General features: G+C 37.5%; 1 protein-coding gene across 1 annotated transcript in view; it reads right to left on the bottom strand.

The window, feature by feature from the left end:
- Positions 1–24639, bottom strand: part of LOC122891679 (serine/threonine-protein phosphatase 2A catalytic subunit alpha isoform) — a 135463-nt gene that overhangs the window by 52075 nt on the left and 58749 nt on the right. The window lies entirely within an intron of this gene.

Below are 24639 nucleotides of genomic sequence, written 5' to 3'. Positions count from 1 at the left end.
GAATTGCATTTTTCAATAACTCATGGGTCAAAGCAGATATCACAAGAAATATTAGAAAATATCTTTTACTAAAAGATAATGAACAGTACATATAGAAACTTGTGTGACACAGTTAAAGCTGTGTTTAGAGGTAAATATATAGCTTATATAAAATGTTTATTATAAAAAGAACAGTGGCTGATAATGACTTAAGTCAGAAAATGAACACAAAATTTATGCTAAAGAAAGTAGAAGGAAAAAATAACAAGGATAAAAGTGGATATCAATGACATAGAAAGCAAAGAGAGAGAAAATCAACTTCATTGAAGACTTTGAAACTGATTGTCAAAACTTACCAAGAAAAAAATGAGAGAATATAGAAACTACCACTATCAACAATGAAAAGGGACTTAATTAAAAATATTACACTTTTGTAAGATAATAAGAGAATATTATGAACAAGTTTATCCCAACAAATTTAAAAATTTAAGTGAAATGGACAAATTCCTAGAAAACAAATTCCTAGAAAAACATAAAAAACAAATAGCAGCTGCAACAAAAAAAATCTTAATAGGCTCTAACTTTCAATTAAAATGAGTTCATCATTTAAAATTTTTCCACACACTGCTGCTGTTGTCAACATCATACCAGTGTGGTGGATTCTAATGAAGTCAGGTGATGCTACAGAATGAGGGACAAGCCAGTATAAGAAAAGTTTGGATCCAGCCTCATCTATAATTACTATTAGGTATTTGATAACAACAAACCCATCTAGATGCAGATTTTGACATTTGATACATTTTGACAATGTAAGGACAGCAGTGGCTGGGGAGTGATGAACTCCTGGTACCATAGCACAAGACCAAGACCTCTAGCCTGTACCAAAAAACTACACTCTCAGCTCAAGAGCGATGTAACCCCCCACTTTTTTTTTAAGATTTTATTTATTTGAAAGAGAAAAAATATAAAAGAGAAGAACAAGAAGAGGGAGAAGGAGAAGCAGGGAGCCCACAGGGGGCTCAATCTCAGGACCTTGAGATCATGACCTGAGCTGCAGACAGACACTTAATGGATTGAGCCACCCAGGTGCCCCATAAACCCCATACTGATGCTTAGCTTTGCACCAATCACACATTCAGGTTTGTCTTCTACAATTTCAGCTATCTCTCAGCCAGGCGGCTATACTATTTCCTCCTCCCTCCTCTTCCTGAAATAATTCACAGTCCCCTAGATACTCCAAAAATTGTGCACAAATAAGTAGGCCTCTAGTGACAGTGATGCTATTGTGCTATGGCCACTGAAGAGTCATATATTATATTTGGATTATATTTTTTTTGTCTGACATAAGTTTGTGTGATACTAGAACAACTTGTAGAAAGAGTACATAATGGACTTTAAAAATATCTATAGACAAGTGGAGCACCTAGCTGGCTCAGTCAGTAGAGTGTGCGGACTCTTGATCTCGGGGTTGTTAGTTCAAGGCCCATATTGGGCACAGAGCCTACTCAAAAAAAAAAAAAAAATCTATCTATCTATACATCTATATCTATCTATATCTATCTTTCTATCTATCTATATATAATCACCTCAGGATGCCTGGGTGGTGAAGTCCCTTAAGTGTCAGACTCTTGGTTTTGATTCAGGTTGTGATCTTGGGGTCATGAGATTGAGCCCTGTGTTGGGCTCTGCACTCAGTTTGAAGTCTGCTTGAGATTCACTCTCCCCCTACTTCTGCCCTTCCCACTCATGCTTGCTCTCTCTCTTTCTCCCTCAAATAAATAAATAAAATAATAAATAAATAATGTAAATAAGAAATAAATAAAAATAAATGAAAAACTAAATAAATAGAATGAATAAAAATAAATCTTGAAAATATCTACTGACAAGTTTCTTTAATAACAACAACAACAACAAAATAAGTAACTAATTCACAGCCCGGATATCAATTTGTTTAGATGTATGAATGTTTCATTATAAAACAAAACCATGAAGTCTAAAAGAAAAGAGAGGGGAGAGAGGTCAGAGGGAAGGAGACTAGGAAGACAGTCCCACAAAGAGAACTCTAGGACCAGACAGCTTCACTGATAAATTTTATCGTGTTAATAAGAAATAAATCTAAACTTACAGAAAATGTTTCAGAGTAGAGTCAAATTTTGCTGTCTTATGCTGTGGAAACAAATGATCCCTAAGTCTCAGTGACTCAAAACAACAGAAATTTATTTCTCATGTTACATGTCAGATGTGAATTTGCTGCAGCTCTTCTCCAAGCTGTGGGTATGCTGTGGCTCTCATCCCTGTGTCTTTTTTGTTCAGGATCCAAGCTGAAGGACACCCCGTATTTGGGACTCACCGTTCTCATAATCTAATGTCAGAAAATAAAGAGCAAGGGAGCTGGCACAAAGACAGAATGGCTCCTTTCAGACATGGTGTATGGCCTATCGATTTACATGTCATTTGCCAAAGCAAGTCACCTGCTCAATCTCTACTCAGTGGGTCAAAAGGAAATGTACTTCGTTCACAGGCACCACTTCAAATCACACCATTACAAATCACATAAGCAAGGATGAATAATCCTTTTAGAGAAAAGGGGAGTGAATATTTGAATAGCAACACATAGCACACTTTCCAACTAATTTTACTAAATCAGCATGACTTGATCCAAAATCTGACAAGGACATTGTGAGAAAGGAAAATTATGGTTCAGCCTCACTCATGACATAGATGTGGAGGTCCTAAACAAAATAGTAGCATATTGATTTTGGCAATTATTTGGCAATCAGATATATGAGGTTTTAATAACCTTTTCTGTCTCTATATATTTCTCTGTTCCAGACATTTCATATGAATGTAATCATATAATATGTGACCTTTTGTGACTGGCTACTTTCACTTAGAAAATATCTTCAAGGTTCACCCATGTTGTACCATGCATTGCTATTTTATTCTTTTAACGGCCATAAAATATTCCATTCCATTCCATATGGAAATGCCACATTTTGTTTATCCATTCATCAGGTGATGGACATTTGGGTTGTTCCCACTTTTTGACTATTGTTAATAATGCTATTATAAACATTTGTGTACAAATTTTAGTGTGTATAGATATGTTTTCATTTCTCTTGGGTATTCTAGCAATTCTAGGGATAGAATTGCTAGGTCATAAGGTAATTCTGTGTTTAGTTATTTGAGGAACTGCCAGACTATTCTTCCAAAGTAACTGCACCATTTTAAATTTCCACTGGCAGAGTATGAGGGTTACGATTTCTCTGTATCCTCTCCAGCATTTGCTATTATCTGACTTTTGGATTCTAGTCATCCTAATAGGTATGGAGTGGTATGTCCCTGGGGTTTTGATTTGCACATTCCTGATGATTTATGATGTTGAGCATATTTTCAAGTGCTTATTGGTCATTTTCTACGTTGCTTGGAACAATATCTGTCCAGATCCTGTCTTAATCAGCTCGGAATACCATAATGAAATACCATAGACACTTGGGTTAAACAACAGACATTTATTTTCTCACAGTTCTGAAGGCTGAAATTCCAAGATCAGGGTGCCAGCAGGTTGGGCTGTAGTGAAGTCTCTCTTCTTGGCTTATAGATACCACCTTCTCACTGTGCCCTTGCATGGCCTTTCTTCAGGGCATGCACATGGGGGTTGGAAGAAATAGGAGAGAGAGAAAGAAGGATCTCTGGTGTCTCTTCTTAGAAGGATACTAGTTTATTACTAGTTAAAACTAGTTACTAGTTTAATACTAGTTTATTAGATCATGGCTATACCTTTATGATCTTATTAACCTGAATTATTTCTTTAAAGGTCTTATCTCCAATACAGTCACAGTGGGTGTTAGGACTTCATCATATGAATTCTGTGGGGGAATGCAATTCAGTCTTTAGCAGATCCTTTGCCCATCTAAGAAATTAGGTTGACTTGGCTTGATAAAGCAGCTGAATCTTGATTTTGGCTCAAATCATAATCTTAGGGTAGTGGGATCCAGTCCAGAGTTGGGCTCTGCACTCAGCGCAGAGTCTGCTTGAGATTCTCTTTCTCCCTCTCCCCTCTGCACCTCCCCATGCTCACCCCTCTCACTCTCTCTCCAATAAATAAATAAATAAAATCTTTTTAAAAATTGGGTTGACTTCGGGGCGCCTGGGTGGCTCAGTGGGTTAAGCCTCTACCTTCAGCTCCTCAGCAAGGAGCCTGCTTCCCACTCTCTCTCTGCCTACCTCTCTGCCTACTTGTGGTCTCTCTCTCTGCCAAATAAATAAATAAAAATCTTTTAAAAAAAAATTGGGTTGACTTTGTATTACTGAACTTCTGAGTTTTAAGAGTTCTTTATATATCATGGATACTACTATCTTATCACATATGTGATTTGCAAATATAGTCTGCCATTCTGTGTGTTGTTTTCCTCTGTTTTTCCATTTTCTCTATATCCCTGCATATTAATCATATCTTTATATATTCTGTATTTTTGATGCTTTGGCATCTTGACATCTTGCTGACTCTGGAGGGACTGCCCCTCCTAAGGCTAGCCAACTATTGGAGATTGTAAAGAACTCACCTGTAAGCACTCTTTTCATATGCAATATCCCAACTACCTCGTTTATTAGACTGTTAAATGGCAGGCCGCTATTCTCTTGGCCTAATCACCCCAGGTCCAGGTATGAGACAATTAAGGAGAGCCCCTACATCCCAGAGCCTCCTGAAATTATTCAAACTAGCCAACCCTAAAACTGCTTACCTGACCTGTATATTCCTTCCCACAGAAACTGAAATTAAAGCCTCTTCCCTAGGTTTTCCCTCTCATTCCCCCTACCTCCTGACCAAAGCTGGTGCTTCCCCAGGTGGGCCTCTGTGGCATGAATTGATCCCTTTCTCTTTGAGATCTATGAATTTAACAATGTTTTCACTGGCAACCTCCTGATCTGTTGACCTCACCCTTCCTCAATAGTAGTAACCCTTTGTTTTAATACATCCTGTTTTTAGCAATTTATTATGTGCCCTGCTGGAATTTTCTTTGTGTTTATCCTGGTTAGGGTTCATTGACCTATCTGGATCTGAGGATTTATAGTTTTTGTCACATTTGAAAAAAAAGAAAAAAAAAACCTCAGCCACTCTTTTTTTTTTTTTTTAAAGATTTTATTCATTTATTTGACAGAGAGAAATCACAAGGAGACAGGCAGGCAGAGAGAGAGAGAGGGAAGCAGGCTCCCTGCTGAGCAGAGAGCCCGATGATCCCAGGACCCTGAGATCATGACCTGAGCCGAAGGCAGCGGCTCAACCCACTGAGCCACCCAGGCACCCCTCAGCCACTCTTTTTTCAAATATTTTTTCTGCCCTTTCTTCTCCTCTATTTCTGAGAACATATGCATTAGAATGATTAATATTGTCCCGCAGTCATTCTGGCTTTATTTCAATTTTGTTTCATTATATTTCAAACTCTCTCAATTCTTCCATTTGGATGGTTTCTATTGTTATGTCTTGAGGAAACTGATATTTTCTTCTACAATATCTAATCCAATTTTGGATTCAATTCAGTGAATTTTCACTTTACTTCAGATATTGTATATTTTAGCTCTAGAAGTTCCATTTGGATCTTTTTTTGATATTCCATTTCTTTCTTCATTATTTTCATGTTTTCTTTTAAATATTTGAGTGTTTTATAACAGCTGTCCTAAAGTTCTTATCTGCTAATAATCATCATTTCTTTATCTCTATTGACTGATTTTTAATTTTCATTATGGGTAATTCTTTTCTGAGTTGTTTTCAAATCTAGTAATTTTAATTTGAATGCAGGCATTATGGCCATTTTAAGATTATTAGGATTTTTTTGTTAATTTTTCTTTAAAGAGTTTTAAGTTTGTTTTGACAGGCAATTGAGTTACTTGAAGATCAGCTTGCTCCAAAAGAGCTTGTTTCTAAACTTGTAAAAGCAGATCTAACTTGGCCTTTATTCTAAGTTTGGTTTAACCCTACTACTAAGGTATAATCCTTCTGAGATTTCTACTGAATGCCCCAGCTATCCAGCAAGATCTTTCCACAATGGCTGTCAGAAACCTGAGTCTTTTCCTAGCACTATGTGATCTCTAAGAATTATTCAGCTTATAGCTTTGAAGATAGCCTTTGATTGGTCATGTAAATTTCACCCTATACATGTCTTGTTGGTCTGAATATTCCAAGAAGCAGATGCCAAGAAGGGACTTGACATGTAAGAAATTTATTGAAGTAAGTGCCTATTGGGAAAAATGGGAAGGGAGCCAGGGATAACTAAGACAGTCATAAGACTGCAATGCACATGTGACCTTCAGAAAGAGAAGAATGAAAGTAAGGTTGAGTGGAAGATAGATTGCACCACAGTTCTAAGGAAGTTTGGGAACCTGATGGAGAATCTTCACACCAAAGTTCCCCATCAAAGCAGTCCTGCATATCTCAGGAACAGGCCTGCCATTATCCTTGATGAACTCAGTCATTAGCTGGATTAACACATGAGAAGTGTGGCTTTCTTGTATATGTAATGCCAAACTTCACAGTGCAACAACATAGTCTGAAACCTTGGTAATCATACCCTTCTCAGTCAGAAGTGGCTGCATGTGTCCATTCCTGGTTACAAAATGTAAGGAAGTACCAGGAGGTGCTCAAATGAATAGCTGGGTTTAACATATATCCCTGACCTCTTAAAAAAAACAGCAGTTCTATCTCCCCCTGCTGATTAAGACCAATTACCAACAGGGTGATTCTTCTTTTTGACCACAAGACCCTAGGCACAAAGAACCCAAAATTCCACAGCAGCAGCTATAACTTAGTTCAGTAGCACTCTTGCTGTGGCCTCTAACAAGAACAGGCCCCTTTTGAAGACCAGGAACTCCCAATTCCACCAAAGCCCAATTGTGTAAGGATGAGAGTAAAAACTCCCAAGTAAAAACTTCCAAAGTAGGTCATTGGAAGTGATGGGAACCTCTCCTTCTTCTCCCAGATCCAGGGAAATACAGCAGCCTATTATTTCTATTGGGATATAGAACTCTATAAATGTCTCTGATTTATATATATTCTACCTCCCGAGGAGTGGCACATCATTCTTTTATGAGATTGCCTCTGAACTGCCACTTGAGTTGCACCTTATAAAGACTGGTCCAGTGTTCTGTGAGACTGGTTGCTTTGAGATGGTACCATAGGTGATACTACTAGCGACTCCCATGGTCACAGGACCACTGCCACATCTCCTTCAATGTGAAGCAGTTGGATGTTACACTGTGTGTATTTACATGCTTGTGGATCAGGTATTCTGAAGGCCCCAGGCTACTGAGAATCTTCAGGTAGGGAAGTATAGCCAAACTCAGAATAGGTATCCCTCTCGTGAAAATGAAACCCTACTCCTTCAAGAATAGAAAAATTCTGACATACTTGACTTGGTGAAGTAGCCAGCTGGTCTTTTCAGAAAATAACAATGTCTGGAGCCTAACATTAGTCTCTATTGCTACAGTTTTCAGTATACAGGTCTCCCACCTCCTTTCACTGGGAACTGAAAAACGTGCCCCCTGCGTCCTCCCATGGAGCATCATTCTCTGTGTGGTCTTCTGATCTTACGTAATTTGTTCTAGTATACCCACTTCACTTAGCCTCTTTATTCCATCTGTAAGGCAAATCCAGGATTTCTATTTCCCTGACTGTTGGCCATAGCTTTTTTCAGGCTTCTAAGAGCCTGATTTTGCTACATTTGCTAACATTCTTGCTAGGATGTTAAATCCCATGTTCTGAGATTGTACTCCCAAATCAACGTATTCTTCCTTGTCTAGATTTATATTCTGCTCCCCTAGATCAAATATCCTAAAAATCTAATCCCAGGGGTATTTCCCCAGTTCCAACTAGTAGCTAGCTATTCTTACAGTTCTTTTGGTAAAGTCAATCACACTCTCTGCAGTTGGATTTCTGAGAGATGCATTTTCATGGCTGCCACACATTCACAGATTAGTATTCAGACAAAGATTGGAAAGGAACCAATGCAGATTTCTAAGTTCCTTCTCTACATAGCTTTTTCTTCACTAGTATGCTGCCTTGCAGACTGTAGCCATGTTGGCCTTCCTGAGCTTATATCCATCCCTACCTCACCAACTCAGCAAAACTGACAGGCTCTCTTTGGATCACTACCTCCCTGTGTTGTGATCCAGAACCTGTAGAAAGCCTGTTCACACAGGCATAGCAACATAGTTGCTTCATATTTTTTCCCATTATCTTAGCAATTGCAGACAATAAAGCAAACCTTTTGACTTGCTAAACTTTAAATTACTACCTTCACTACTTCTTTGATAAGGCTAACTGTAAGGAAGGCTAGGAAAAGTAGTTTTTATTTCAGGTATTCACGGTTCAGTTAAAAATCATGAGTTTTGGGGTGCCTGGGTGGCTCAATGGGTTGAGCCTCTGCCTTAGGCTTGGGTCACAGTCTCAGGGTCCTGGGATCGGGTCCTGTGTCAGGCTCTCTGCTCAGCAGGGAGCCTGCTTCCCCTCTTCTCTCTCTCTGCCTGCCTCTCTGTCTGCTTGTGATCTCTCTCTCTCCCTGTCAAATAAATAAGTAAAACCTTTTTAAAAAATCATGAATTTTATTACAAAAGAAAAAGCAAAGGACATATATTGGGAGATGATGGTTAATCTGCCTTAGTATTCTGGGGTTACAGCTATTTTCTCTTGGTCCTTGGAAGATATTACTCCAACCATCTTTTGATTTCCATTATGCTGTTGAGAACTCAGTTACCATTCTACCTGTCATTCATTTATAGTGCTCTGTCTTTTTCTCTGACTGCTCTCAACTTTTTTTTCACTAATTGGTGTTGTGTGCTTTCAGGACAGTGTGTCCGAGAGTAGGTTACATTTTCATTATTCTTAGGATTCAGTGGGATTCCTGAATCTGAGAATTTTATCAATTCTGGAAAAGTATTAGCTACCATTTCTTTAAATATTGCCTTCTCTCATTGTAGGTCTTCCTTTCAGAATTCTAATAGTTGCATATTAGACTTTCACACATTTCATCCATGTCCCTTAACTTCCACTTTATCTTTCCACTTCTTATTTCCCTAGGCTATAATCTGAGTAATTTCTTTAGATCTATTTCTCAGTTCACTAATTCTCTCTTCAGTTCTGTCTAACTTACTATGGGACTATCCACCAGGATTCTAATAATTTTAATGATTATATTTTTATTTCTAGATGTTTCACCTTGTTCTTTTTCTAAACCTGCCTGGTTATTTGTGATAGTCTCTTGATTTTCAATCCTACATTTAATAGTCTCTTTATCTCTTTACATATATTAAATAAACCTTTGTCAGTTAAGTATCTGACAAGTTTAATTTATAAAGTTTTTGCATATTCTGTTTACTGTTTCTGTGAACTCCCATTCATGTTAGCTTATTTCTTTGTGTTTTTTTTTTATTTTTAATAGTGAACTTACATTCACAGGAAATTTATCTGTGAAAATTCTTTAAGATCCTAGTTTAAAATACACTCCTCCAGAGAGGATTTGTGTTTGGTTCTGCCAGCCACCTGGTTTGATCACCACACATTAGTACTTTAGGCTACATTCTAATCTCGGGTTTCTAGGGTAACACATGTAGTGTGAATTCTGACATCAAAACTGTATGAAGGATGGGTATGGATTCTCAAGGAAAAGCTGTTTTGTTTGTTTCTTTGTTTGTTCACCATCCAGAACCAAGGAAAAGACAGACAAACTTCTCTATAATTTGTCTTTAAGGAACAGATTTTGTCTAATTCACCCTTCACTAAGTGTATCCCTTTTTAAAGACTCAGCTTTATGTGCAGTTTCCAATACAACTCCCACCTTGCCTAGGCCTAGACTTCATCTGATTTCACCTGAGTGACCTGCTAAAACATTCTCTAAACCACCAATACCTTTTGGCCTTTGATGAGATGTATTATAATAGGAATTTTTTAGGATATCCAGCATACATGTTGTCAGGAACTTGGTAAGCATACTGCCAGGAATGAAAAAGTAGCTTTGCTTTTGATCTAAGAAGTCTGAAACTTCAAAAAATATTCAACTACACCTTCCTAAAGGCAAACAGTTGTGAGTGCTCTGAAGTTTTAAGGAGGAACTGCAGCATGACACCACTAACTCCCCTCCCAATATTTCTTCTTACAAGTTTGCTCAGAGACAACCATGCGTCAGATTCTTACTGATCATTTTTAATATCATTCATTGATTCTTCAGCAAGTCTCCACACTACCAAGGTTGTTTTGAATTTACATATTAAGGTGTTTATTTATATAAAAGTACTTGGGGCTGAGTGATAAAATTACAAAGATATAATTTAAGGGGTAACTAGCATAACAAAGCAGGATGTGAAACATATTATTTGTTTAGACATACTATGTATAGTATAAGCAATAAAAAATGGGAGTCTAGAGGAAAAATAGAATCCCAATCATACAAGAGGCTCGTTATGTTAAGAATGAAAAGTTAATACAATGTAGGAGGACCAAATGAGTTAGAAAGAATGAATCAAGTAGATCTGATGCCCTAGTGGCTATCAGATACGTGGAAAATGAACAAAAAAACAAAAAACAAAAAAAAAATCAAGCTGATGCCAACTTTCAACTGGGTAGACCATGCTACCATTTTTAGAAACAAGTAAACCCAGGAGAGAAAGGAAAGCTAGTTTGGGGGAAATTAATCCAATTTAGATAGAGTCAAGATAGAAGAGCAGCACATTTTTCCCCAAGGAAACAGGGAAGAGTGGAAGGCCTAAGAAATGAACTTCAGGGAATGGTGACAGAGAAGAAGGTAGGAAGATAAATTATTAGTAGAGCAGAAAAGTGTTTGCAGGTGAGAAGAAAACAATGATGCGACAAAGAAAAGATGAGAGTGTTTCAAGAAAGAAAAGATGATTCATGGTATCAAATGTGACAGAAAATCAGGGAAAATAAGGACTTAAGGAAAGCCACTGAATTTGATGATTAGGAAATAATTGGTGCCCATCAAAAGCAAGGTTTTTTTATGTGGTAAAAAACAGAAGCCAGACTCAATATGTAATGGATCATTTTAAGAAAATAAAATGCCCAAAATTCTAGTCTCAGGGTACCTGGGTGGCTCAGTCAGCTGTGTCTGCCTTCAGCTCAGCTCATGATTCCCAGCTTCTGGGTTAGAGCCCCACATCGGCTCCATGCTCAGTGGAGGGGAGGGCTTCTCCCTCCCCCTCTGCCCCTACCGGCTTCCCTGCTCGTGCTCCCTTTTTCTCTCTCTCTCAAATAAATAGATAAAATCTTAAAAAAAAAATACCCTAGCAATTTTTGAATAACAATTTCTTATTCTTTCTCTCCAAAAGGGGCTCTGAAAGGTGAAAGCTTCAGGCTCCATCATACCTGGATCTCCCTCTATTAGCCACTAACTCATCCTCTCAACACCCTAACATAGCCATATTTGTAACATCACCTTACCTGCTCCACTAAGGTAAAAAGACTTTGAGAAAGTCCAATGTAGCCTCAAAAGATGAAAGTTGCGATCTTCTGATCTACACTGGGTTTTCCTAGGATGGAACAGAACTACAAGTATCTCCCATTTAACATACCACAACTCTAAAAAGTGATAATGAATCTGCAGAGATTATTTTTTTTCCTAACTACAAAAGGAGCTATATTATACAATTCTCCTAGAGCTCTAAATGCCAACGCTCTCTGCCTTTTGGCTAAGATAAAGTGTAAATCTCTAAAGCCACTGTAAAGCCATGCTTACTCTTATATTTAATGAAACATTTTATACTCAAAGAGCAGATAACTGGGACGCCTGGGTGGCTCAGTTGGTTGGACGACTGCCTTCGGCTCAGGGCGTGATCCTGGAGTCCCGGGATCAAGTCCCACATCAGGCTCCCAGCTCCATGGGGAGTCTGCTTCGCTCTCTGACCTTCTCCTCGCTCATGCTCTCTCTCACTGTCTCTCTCTCTCAAATAAATAAATTTAAAAAAAATCTTAAAAAAAAGAGCAGATAATTGATGTATTTTTCTCTACAGCCAACTTATCTAAACAAATGGGAGACCAAGGCACAAATAACCTTAGAATGTTCACAGGCAGTGTGCAACAAGAATAGAGAGTATCTCTACACCAAATGTATTTTCAAAGGGAATGAAGTCAGGATAAGTTCAGAGAACTTGGACAACAGAACTAAAATTACAGAGCATAACTCTGCATCCTTTGGAAACTCCAAAGGTCCTGTGAACAGCTAAATTATTTTTTAATTTTTTTTTTGAGAGAGAGAGAGTGCACATGTGTAGGAGGATGGAGGGACAGGAGTGGGAGAGCATCTTAAGCAGGCTCAATGCCCATGATGAACCCTGACAGAGAGCTCCATCCCAGGACCCTGAGATCAAGAACTGAGCCAAAGGCAGATGCTTAATCAACTGAGCCACCCAGGTGCCCCAATATGCTTTAAATATTTTAATAATACTGTTCACTGTAATAATTAGTAGCCACAAAGCAATTAGTCAGAGAAGCCCAAGAGATGCTGCCTGAAATGTATATAAATAATCTACTGCTTGGTTTGAAATGTCCATAGATTTTAGAATCATTCATGTGAAACAGTCTAATTCCTAGCATGCATTTCTATTGCATCCCTCTTCTAGGGGGGCAAAAAATCACATTGATTTAGAGCAAAAAACATTGCTTTATTAGTACCTCATCTTCACACACTGAAGTTCAGTCGAACAGAGGACAGAATGCCTTGTCTTTCGTTAAACCAGGACTGAGACTAGCGCCAGATACTGAAAATGCTGGACCCTGAGCTCCCTCTGGAGGAGGTTAGGACTATCTGATTTCAAAGAGAACTTGAGAATTGTTTTTACTCTTGGACTAGGGGCATATAGACTACATAACCACTGTACACCTGCAATCTATGCAATGCTACCCATTAAATGAAAGCTACTTGCGAAGAGAAAGAACCTTAACCTAAAATCAGTATGAAAGTCAATCTAAGGCAAAATTCATTTTATTTATTGCTTTGAGGTATACATTTCACAGGGTCATTTATTCTTTCAATGCCATGTGTATCCATACACTTAAGTAAAGAAATCAGGAACTCATGGACCAGAGATCTAGTGTTTTGTTCATTGCTGTATTTCCCATATCTAGAAAGGTACCTGGAATATTTTAGTGGACGGAGACCATTAATAAACAAATTAAGTAAAGTTATGTAACTTGTCAGGTAGAGAAATGCTATATGAAAAAGTTTAAAAAGATAATAGGAATGGTAAAAGTTATAATTTTAAGTAGAGATGGATTTAGATATGAGTAAAAACCAGTAAGGAGGTTGTCCTGTACAATGGGCAAGAAATGTGCATAGGAGTAGAGGAGTAAAAAGTACTCAAATTCTGGAAATTCTTTCAAGGTATAGCTGTGTAGGGTATAAGAGAAAAAGAGAAGTCAAGGATTACTCTAAGATATTTCCCCTGAGCCAATGGAAGAATGAAGTTACCCTTAACTAAGATGTGGGAAATATGGAGGAGCTAGGAGGGAGTAAGGAAGAGATCAGGACCTTAATTCTGGACATGTGAAGTTGGAGATACCTATTATATGTCTTAGTGGAGCAGTTGAATGGGCAATTGGAAATGTGAGTATAGAGTTTAGGGGTCAAACCCAGGCTGGAGAGAGAGAACTGAGAATACTCAGTAAGTAAACAGTATTAGAGACCATGAATCTGGATGAGTTCACCCAGGAGTACAGACAGAAAAGAGAAGGTCTAAAAACTGAGTCCAAATGCTTTTTGATTATTTAAACTACAAAGCCATTATATCTCTTGCTTTCCCTTTGTTTACAGGGCCCACTAAGCTATTATTAGGAGAAACTAACCAGATAAAAAAAATTCATGATGATTATTGTCCACCATCCCTCCAGATAGCTATAAATCAACCGCCTGGTGATTTTTCTTAGGTCTTCAGATTTCAAAATTAAAGAAAATAAATCTATTCTCTTTCTTTTTCCCAATAACATTTCTTTTTTTTTTCAAGATTTATTTATTTATTTGAGAGAGAGTGAGTGAGTAGAGGTGGTAGGGGAGGCAGAGGGAGAGGGAGAGAATTTTCAAGCAGACTCCCAGCTAAGTGTGGAGACCAAAATGGGGCTCAATCTCATGAGTCATGAGGTCATGACTTGAACCAAAACCAAGAGTCAGACACAACTAACTAACTAAGCCATCTAGGCACCCTTGCCAATGACATTTTAAAGAAGGGTACTACATTTGTATGCCTTCTGGGAGGTCTCCGTAATAATCACTCATAGCTAATCTACAGCAACTATTTCTCAGCAATCTTAGGATGAATGACAATATATTAGGCAAGACTGAATACACCACAGCTACAACTAGTTTTGTTCTGTTCTCTTTTAGTTTGGCTTTCATCTCACCCATTTTAAGTACATACTTCTCATTATCTGACTTCAGGATTGCTTTTTTTAGAAAAGAAGAGAAATCATTATAATTCTCTGCTTTTACAGACCCACCAGTTACCATCTTTTCCTAACATTGTATGGGGAGAATGTAGGCAGTTAGGAGACTAGTGGGATAGTAGGATATTTTATTTGTTTCTATATTTTTGCATTTTATTAAAATGAAAAGAATGCTTTCCTGTTGTTTTGTATTATCTTGTGATTTATGGTTCATACATCACCTAAAATTTCTTGACCATTTTCCTATGCAATTCTGCTGGTGGTTTCACTAACATAGGCCAATTTCCATTTAGGGTCCTTCAATTTATACTTTGGACAGCTGTGCAATTCTGTATTAAGCTAAATTGTCCTCTTCTTGGCATCCCTATGTATTTGCTTCAGATTTTTCCTATTTACAGAACTATGCACTTAAAAAGTATGACTTTCTCAACCATGAGTTTGATGAAAATGTCAACTCTGCATCAGCAGTCTTCCACATTTGGGGCCTTAGTGAGCACGGAAACTACTTTATAAACAACCGTTACTCAGGCCTTGGAAATCCAACTCCTCTGTGAGAGTCAATAAAAGCACCATAGGAATGGAATAGAAATAAACACAGAAATCAGGACTATATCATCTTTCAAAGATTTTCCAAGCTCTGGGGTGCTTGGATGGCTCAGTCAGTTAAGCATCTGCCTTTGGCTCAAGTCCTGATCCTAGGGTCCAATGATTAAGACCCGCATCGGGCTCCTTACTCAGTGGGGAGCCTGTTTCTCCCTCTTCCTCTGCCTGCCGCTTTGCCCACTTGTGCTCCTTCTCTCTCTGTCAAATAAATAAATAAAATCTTAAAAAAAAAAAACAAAGAAAAAGAAGATTCTCCAAGCTTCATTTTTTTTTTAAAGATTTTATTTATTTATTTGACAGAGATAACAAGTAGGCAGAGAGACAGGCAGAGAGAGGGGGGAAGCAGGCTCCCTGCTCAGCAGAGAGCCTGATGCAGGGCTCAATCCCAGGACCCTGGGATCATGACCTGAGCTGAAGGCAGAGGCTTTAACCCACTGAGACACCCAGGCGCCCCTCCAAGCTCCATCTTAATGTCATCATGTTCTAGCCACCATGAAACATTTTCAGACGATGTAAGTAACTCATTATTTCAACAATTTGTTTTTAAAAAACGCTTTATAACAAATATTTATAAGACAGAGTCATATGTGGGATGTCTGGGTGGTTCAGTCACTTAAGTGTCTACCTTCAGCTCAGGTCATGATCTCCACAAAGTCCTGGGATTAAGCAGGGAGCTTGACGCAGGACTCAATCCCAGAACCCTGAGATCATGACCTGAACTAAAGGCAGATGCTTAACCAACTGAGTCATCCAGGCACCCCTCCACTACCAAAACTCTTAAACTGAACCTCTAGTTCTAGTCATGATGGAGTAGCAGGTATTGGTCTTAACTTAAGCAATAATAAAACTGGACAAAACATGTAAAACAACTGTTTTCATCAGAAATATAAAGGCCCTAAATATATATGCACCTAATAATAGAACTTCAAAATGCATAAAGCAACTACTAATAGAATGGAAAGGAGAAACAGACAAATCTACAGACATAAAGATTTCAGTATTCCCCCATCAGCAGCTGACAAGACAGGTAGACTAAAAATCAGTAAAAATATGAGACCTAAATACACAATCAAGCAACTTGACCCAATTGTCATTTATAGAATACTACACCCAACTTCTGCAAAATACATGTATTTTCAAGAATAATTCTTTTCAGGGCACCTGGGTGGCTTAGTGGGTTGAAGCCTCTGCCTTCGGCTCGGGTCATGATCCCAGGGTCATGGGATCGAGCCCCGATTTGGGTTCTCTGCTCAGCAGGGAGACTGCTTCCTCCTCTCTCTGTGTTTGCCTCTCTGTCTACTTGTGATCTCTGTCAAATAAATAAATAAAATCTTCTTTAAAAAAAAAAAGAATAATTCTTTTCAAGGGGTTCCTGGGTAGTTGAGTCATTTGAGCATCTGGCTTTTGGTTTCAGCCTGGATCAAGATCTCATGGTTATGGGATATAGCCCCATGTGGCACTCTGCACAGAATCTGCTTGAGATTCTTTCTCTGTCTCCCTCTGCCCCTCCCCTCCACTTTCTCTCTCTCTCTAAAATGAATAAGTAAAACTTTAAAAATGAGTAAGTAAAACTTTAAAAAGAAGAAAAATTCTTTTCAAGTGTATACATTCTTCTCAAGATCATTCAACATTCACTAAGATAGACCGTATTCTGGGACAAAAAATAAGTCTCAATGGATTTAAAAGGGCTGAAATAATATATTCTCTGACCACAATGTAACTAAATTAAATTAAAATGGAATTAAATTTAAAAATGAAAAAACTAAGATACTTGAAACAGACCTAAATAGTTGATAATTGGACAACTCACACCTTTTTATTTATTTATTTATTTTATTTTTTTAAAGATTTTATTTATTTATTTGAGAGAGAGAGACAGTGAGAGAGAGCATGAGCGAGGAGAAGGTCAGAGAGCGAAGCAGACTCCCCATGGAGCTGGGAGCCTGATGTGGGACTCGATCCCGGGACTCCAGGATCACGCCCTGAGCCAAAGGCAGTCGTCCAACCAACTGAGCCACCCAGGCGTCCCTTAAAAAATATTTTATTTAGTCATTTGACAGAGAAAGACCATGAGCAGGGGGAGGGGCAGAGGGACAAGCAGATACCCTGCTGAGCATGGAGGCCAATGTGGGGCTCCATCCCAGAACCCTGAGATCATGACCTGAGCTGAAATCAGACGCTTAACCAACTGACTGATCCACCCAGCTACCCCTCGAACAACACATTTCTAAAGAAATCTTAAGGGAAATTAGGAAATATTTTTAACTGATTGAAATAATACCATTTAAATTTGTGGCCCGCAGTTAAAGGGACATTTAAAGCTTTGACTGATCATATAAGAAAAGATTTTCATTGATCCTAGCTCCACCTTCAGGAACTAGAAAAGAAAAGTAAGTGAAAAAACTGCTTCCTCTACACATAACATTTCTGACACTAGCTGGAGTTAGCCCACAGGTTACGGGTTCAGTCCAAGACTGTCCCCCATTCCAGACTCCAGTCACAAGTTTGGGCCTCTTCTATTTCTTACCAACTGGCTATAAATCAGGAGTTCCCACAACCTCCTTCTTGGGTCTAATAATTTGCTAGAATGGCTCACAGAACTCAGGAAAGTGCTTTACTTGGTATTATCAGTTTTTGTATAGGATAGAATTCAGAAACAGCCAAATGAAAGAGATGCATAGGCCAAAATATGTGGAAAGAAGGGCAGATTTTCCATGCTTTCTCTGGGCATGTCATTCTCCCAAGACCTCAACGTATTGACCAACTGGAAAGCTCTCCTAACCTTTGTTTAGGGCTTTCATGGAGGGTCCATTATATAGACATGATCAGTTAAATCTTTGGCTATTGGTGATGAGCTCAATCTCTAGTCTTTCTCCTCCTCCTAGAGGTCAGACCTGAAAATTTTAATCCTTTTGTCACAGGGATAGTTTCTCTGGGAACCAGCCCCCTTACTCTTGGAGTCACAACTCATTAGCATAAACTCAGGTGTGGTTGAAAGGAGTTTCATTATCATTAACTTAGATATAGGGGTGCCTGGCTGGCTCAGTGGGTAGAGCAAGTGACTCTTGATCTCGGGGTTGTAAGTTTGAGCCCCATATTGGATGTAGAGATTACTTAAAAATAAATAAGTAAATAAATGAAAATCAGGGACGGTTGTAAGGAACTGAATATGAATAACAAAAGATGCTCTTCTCATCCCCATTAGTTAGAAAATTATAAGTGTTTTTAGGAACTCTGTGCCAGGAACAGGTGATGAAGACCAAATACACAAATTTCTTATATCACAACATCACAAAGAACAAATTAAACCCACAATAAAAGGAGGAAAAAAATAACAAAGATAAATCAATAAATCATAAATCAATAAAATTGGCAAAAAACAATAGAAATAATCAATGAAATCAAAAGCTGGTTCTCTGAAAAAATTATTAAAACTGATAAACCTGTAGCTAGAGTTACCAAGAAAAAAGAAAACACAAATCACCAATACAAGAAACGATAAAGGGGACATCTTACCCTTAGATCTTATCAACTTTAAAATAACAAGAGAAAAATGATAATCAATGTTATGCCAATAAAATCAGCAACTTTGATGAAATGAATAAATCCTCTGAAAGAGGCAAATTACCAAAACTGATACAAAGAGAAATAAGAGATGTAGATATTTCTATATTTATTAAATAAATTTAAGGAAATTGAATTTGTATATTAAAATACTTCCAAAAAGAGAATCCCAGGCTTCACTGGCCTCTGTGGTGAGTTCTAGCAAACATTTAAGGAGCATATAAAATCAATCCTACACAAATTCTTTCAGAAAAGAAAGAAAGAGGGAACACTTCCCAACTAGTTATAAAGTACCATTAAGACTGATACCAAAACTAAACAAGGACAATAAAAGGAAAAAAAGGGACTAAAATCCCTCATTAATGTAAGTGCCAAAATCCTTAATAAAATATTAACCAATCAAATCCAAAACAACATAAAAAGGATCAAGTGGAATTTAATCCTGGAAATGTAGAGTTGATTTAACATTCAAATATCAGTTAATATAATTCACAATAACAGAATAAAGAAGAAAAACATATAAACATCTCAGTTGACATGGGAGAAGAATTTAACAAAGTTTAATACCTGTTCATGATAAGGACACTGAGCAAAGAGAAACAGAAGGAACCTTTCTTAATGTAATAAAATTAATGTAATAAAAATCATCTACATAAAATCTACAACTAATATCATACTTAATGGGAAAAAGCTGAATGTTTTTCCTCTGGTATAGGAAAAAAAGGTATGGATGTCCACTCTCGCTACTTCTGTTCAATATTATCACATGTCCTAGTCAGTACAACAAGGTGAGAACAAGTAATAAAAAGCATACATTGGAAAGGAAGAAGTAAAACTATTTTTATCTGCAGATGTTATGATTACTTATGTGGAAAATCATAAGGAATAGACCAAAAAAAAAGAAGGAAGAAAGGAAGGGACAAATAAAGGAACGAGGCAAGGAAACCTACTAGAACCAATAAACGAATTTTGCAAAGTCTCAGAATACGAGATCAATATAGAAAAACAAATTGTACTTCTGTATATTAGCAAAACTAACTAGAAGATATTTTTAAAAATACCATTAATAATGCATCAAAAAGGGCGCCTGGGTGGCTCAGTGGGTTAAGCTGCTGCCTTTGGCTCAGGTCATGATCCCAGGGTCCTGGGATCGAGTCCCGCATCGGGCTCTCTGCTCAGCAGGGAGCCTGCTTCCCTCTCTCTCTCTGCCTGCCTCTCTGTCTACTTGTGATCTCTCCCTGTAAAATAAATAAATAAAACCTTTAAAAAAAATAATGCATCAAAAAACAAAACATATAGAAATAAATTTAGTGAATAATGTATAAGACTTCTGTAAAATATTAGAATTAAAGATCTAAATAATTAATCTAAATAAGATCTAAATTAGAAATTAAAGATCTAAATAAATGGAGAGTTTATACCATGCTCATGTATTGCGAGACTTAATATTATTAAGATACCAATTTTCAGGGCACCTGGGTGGCTCAGTGGGTTGAGCCTCTGCCTTCAGCTCAGGTCATGATCTCAGAGTCCTGGGATTGAGCCCTGCATTGGGCTCTCTGCTCAGCAGGGAGCCTACTTCCCCCTCTCTATCTGCCTGCCTCTCTGCCTACTTGTGATCTCTCTGTCAAATAAATAAATAAAATCTTAAAAATAAAATACCAATTTTCCTCAAACTGATGTATACAGATTTAACACAATCCCAATTAAAATCCAAGTAAGCATTTTTGTAGAAATTGAATCCAATGATACTGATGTAAGATCAACAAATATACAAATGGAACAGATAAGAGGCAGACTTGTATCTGTTGAACCTACTAGAGGGAACAAGTTTTAATTTCCCTGGAGATTAGTTGCTAAAAGTAACAGGAGTTCTGTTAGAATGGTATCTTATGTATAACAATCTCAGGTATGAATTCTAATCAACCTTAAAATGAGATGAAAAGAGACTACAATAGTGTAATAAAGAAATGTTTTCTTTTGTTTTTCATGTCTATTTAGTAAATACAAATCAGGTACATCCCTGGTAAAACACCAGATAATCCTTTTTCATTGTTGTTGTTTTTTGAAGAATAGTAAAATCAAGAATTTTCTTAGTGTGCATCTATGGGTTGTATATAATTTGGAATAGAAAAAGTCTGTACCACATAAAAGGCACTATCGATGGAACTAGGAAACTGGAAGAGTACTGGGAGTTGTTTAAAAGAATAAAAGAATTCTCAACTCAGTGGAATTTAAATAAAAACAAAAGAAAAAGAAATAAAGAATTTAACTAACATTTGAATAATTTTCAGGTATTTTATAAATGCTGCAAATGCCTTTACAGCTAAGAATGTATTTTTAACCATGGAAGGGAAAGAACAGCCTTTAAAACAATGGGTCAGATATTTCATTAAGAACTCACTTCAGGAAGCCTGAGTATTAGTAGGAAATAAAACACACTAAAGGTTATGTGACTAGCAGAGGTCAGAGATCAGCATAAGTACAGGGTGTGTCATATGACAGTATGTGTTACTTACTCAGTAATCATGGCAAGTAAAGAAGCAGGCAGAGAGAGGAGATGACTTCATAATTCTAAACCAACAGAAATCTTAGAAGAAAGAAATAAGAGTGAATGGCTTGCTGACAAAACAAAGCTGGAGGATGCTAATGTAAGACGTGTGGCTGTCTTAGTAGCCCATGTTACATTTCTATTGTATATAAGATAAGAGAAGACTTGCCAATTTGTATTTTTCAGCTTTAAAAGAGAAGACACGGGGCGCCTGGGTGGCTCAGTGGGTTAAGCCGCTGCCTTCGGCTCAGGTCATGATCTCAGGGTCCTGGGATCGAGTCCCACATCGGGCTCTCTGCTCAGCAGGGAGCCTGCTTCTCTCTCTCTCTCTCTCTCTCTCTGCCAGCCTCTCTACCTACCTGTGATCTCTCTCTGTCAAATAAATAAATAAAATCTTTAAAAAATAAAAATAAATAAAAGACACTACCAGAAAAAAAAAAATCTGTTCCTCTTCAAATTCTTCCCCTTAAAATGGCCATCTCCACCCTAAAATCAGAAACCAAGCCAATAAGAACCAGCAATAAGAACTAAAATATATGCTGCCAAAACCTTGACTGTATTAAGTTATATGTTAACAATATATTCTATGTAAACTACTAATTGATAAATGTGCTGGTCAAGCCAAAAGATTTGTTTCAATATTTTCCTCTACTTCTGCCCTTTTAAATGAACTTCATGATATGTTTAAATGCTGTTCTAGAATGTTCAGTGTGGAACCAAATCCATATTTCATGCTTATCAAGTATAATTGTTCAAAAATGTTTGGTGCTCCCAGACACTGGGACTCACTTTATTACACAATTTGAAACTTTTCCTTCTATAATTATAAAGTTCTGAACCAAAGCTAAGAATGACCATTAATCAGACATAACTAAGATAATAGATCAAATAAAATTATTTGATTCAACCTAAGTTGCTGTTTTATTAGGATGTACCAGTCAGACAATTTGTTTAGTGTTTAAATTAAGAAAACATGAATAATTTAAAGATTAATGTAAAAACAAATTTAGGTGAATATACATATAACTACACAGGATTTATGATACATCTGTAGAATTCTCTAGTCAGTATTTTTTCATGTATGTAATATTAATAAAAAGGATTATTTAAAACCATACAACAATTCTGGGATTCCCTGAATTTTCAGCAGCTGCATTTTCTACTCTACATCTGGCAGGTTCTTCTTCCTTTCAGTTTGTACATTTCCTGTATTCCAAAAAGTAAATAAAAACAGTACCTTAATTGAGGAAATGGTGACTCTTTGGCTAAGGAAATACAGCCACAGATAAGCACTTGTATTTTGCAACTGGGGTTTGTTTTATAAGGGAGACTACTTAGCAAAGTATTACTCATTATCATCATGACAGAATGGAAGGTGGCTTTGTATGGACTTTTTCCTCTCTTATCTAACTCATCAGCAGTAATTTAGGTTTTCTCTTAGATCATACTATCTATTTAGTGTATGTATATACTAATTCAGTATACATTTAAGATGTCTGAAAGAATTGAAGGTACAACTAGGAAACACGTGGATCTGAGTAGGTAATTCAAAACCAAGTCAATGACACAGCCAAGAATATAACAAAAAGGTTGCTATTTCCTATCTTGTACTTCTAAAAACATTTTGTACTCTCTTGTGCTTTAAAGTAACAAACTACTGGGGTGCCTGGGTGGCTTAGTGGGTTAAAGCCTCTGCCTTTGGCTCAGGTCATGATCCCAGGGTCCTGGGATGGAGCCCTGCATAGGGCTCTCTGCTCAGCAGGGAGCCTCCTTCCCCCACTTCTCTCTGCCTGCCTCTGCCTACTTGTGATCTCTGTCTGTCAAATAAATAAATAAAATCTTTAAAGTGACAAACTACCAACTCATAATTTAGGACATTTTCCTAATTTTGGCATTAATGTATTGAAAGTGTTTGGACTAGCCTTATGTGCAATTTCACTGGCGTCTCAGAACTGCATATGAAGAGATAACACAAAGAAACTACAACCATCATTGATGACTACTCTAATACTGTTTCAAGGTCACTCTTAGAAAGGTCACTTTTAAGCAGTTCTACACCACATGAGCAAGGAGAGATTTCCCCTTCCAATTTATTTATGTATTTTTTTAATGAAAGAACTGCCTGAAGAGTTCCTTTCTTTCTGTGTTGGAATATAAATTTAGTTCCAGAGGCTCTCATAGGATAAACACAGGCAGCACACAACTGGGAGCCTAATACACAAATTCAGGAGTCTCATTTTAGTCATTCAAAAAGTATGCAAAGGGTGTGCTGCTCAACATCCTGGGACATCAGTAAGTCACCCAAGTTTAAGAATTTAAAGCCACCTTATCACTTCCTATAGTGAACTAAAAGATGACCATTAAAGACTTTCTTGTTCTGTCTAGAAAATATCTCTTTCCTGCAAAGAGGACTGTGGAATTCTTAACAAGTTCTAAGCCAAAAATAAGGCATAAGCATCAATATGAAGATTAACAGAACAGTTATCTGGTAACTCTTTAATCCAAATGACTTAGAGACTGAATAGACATAGGGAAAATACCTTTAATATGGTTTGGAAGTTTCACTATTTTTCTAATTTCTCCAAATTTCCTTAATAACTATGCACTAACTTTATCATGAATAAAAAATGTAAGCAATTTTATTTCTAAAATAAGAAACTGATATAATGAAATTGATGACCTTATAAATGTGTAGAATAGAAGGCCATCTACATGATTTAATTAAGTGAGTGCTGAGCACAATTCCCCTCCCTTAAAGAGTGTCTTTAGAGAGTATACATTTGGGTACTGAGGATCTTCAAGATTTCTAAATAAAATTCAAGACTCTGGTGGGTAGGGATTGGGACATTTTTTTTTAAGATTTATTTATTTATTTGAGAGAGATAGAGAGAGCATGAGAGGAGATAGGTCAGAGGGAGAAGCAGACTCCCTGCTGAGCAGAGGGCCCGATGTGGGACTCAATTCCCGGACTCCAGGATCATGACCTGAGCCGAAGGCAGTCGCCCAACCAACTGAGCCACCCAGGTGCCCCAGACATCTTTTTTAAATGAAGATTGTATTTATTTATTTGACAGACAAAGATCACAAGCGGACAGAGAAACAGGCAGAGAAAGAGGAGGAAGCAGGCTCCCTGCTGAGCAGAGAGCCTGATTCGGGACTCGATCCCAAGACCCCGAGATCAGGGCCCAAGCCGAAGGCAGAGGCTTAAACCACTGAGCCACCCAGGCGCCCCAGGACTGGGACATTTTAACACAGTTATCTGATAGCTGGCTGAGAACAAATCTTATATAGAACAATAGGTGGACAGCAAAGATAAACTGAAAACAGGAAAGGAGGAGCTAATGATAAATACATATGTTCCTGTGGCTAGTATAACTATATGTTCACAACATTATTTGTTTCCTCTGGCATGGTTTACCTGCCCAATATTATGTAATACACATAACATACATAATACTTTCCCTGGGTACCATATATTCTAATCACTCAACCTTCAAATGAG

Source organism: Neovison vison, chromosome 1 (genome assembly GCF_020171115.1).
Source record: "Neovison vison isolate M4711 chromosome 1, ASM_NN_V1, whole genome shotgun sequence".
NCBI lineage: Eukaryota > Metazoa > Chordata > Mammalia > Carnivora > Mustelidae > Neogale > Neogale vison.
The sequence above is the reverse complement of the archived record's forward strand: the minus strand, read 5'-3'. Positions and strand labels throughout refer to the sequence as shown.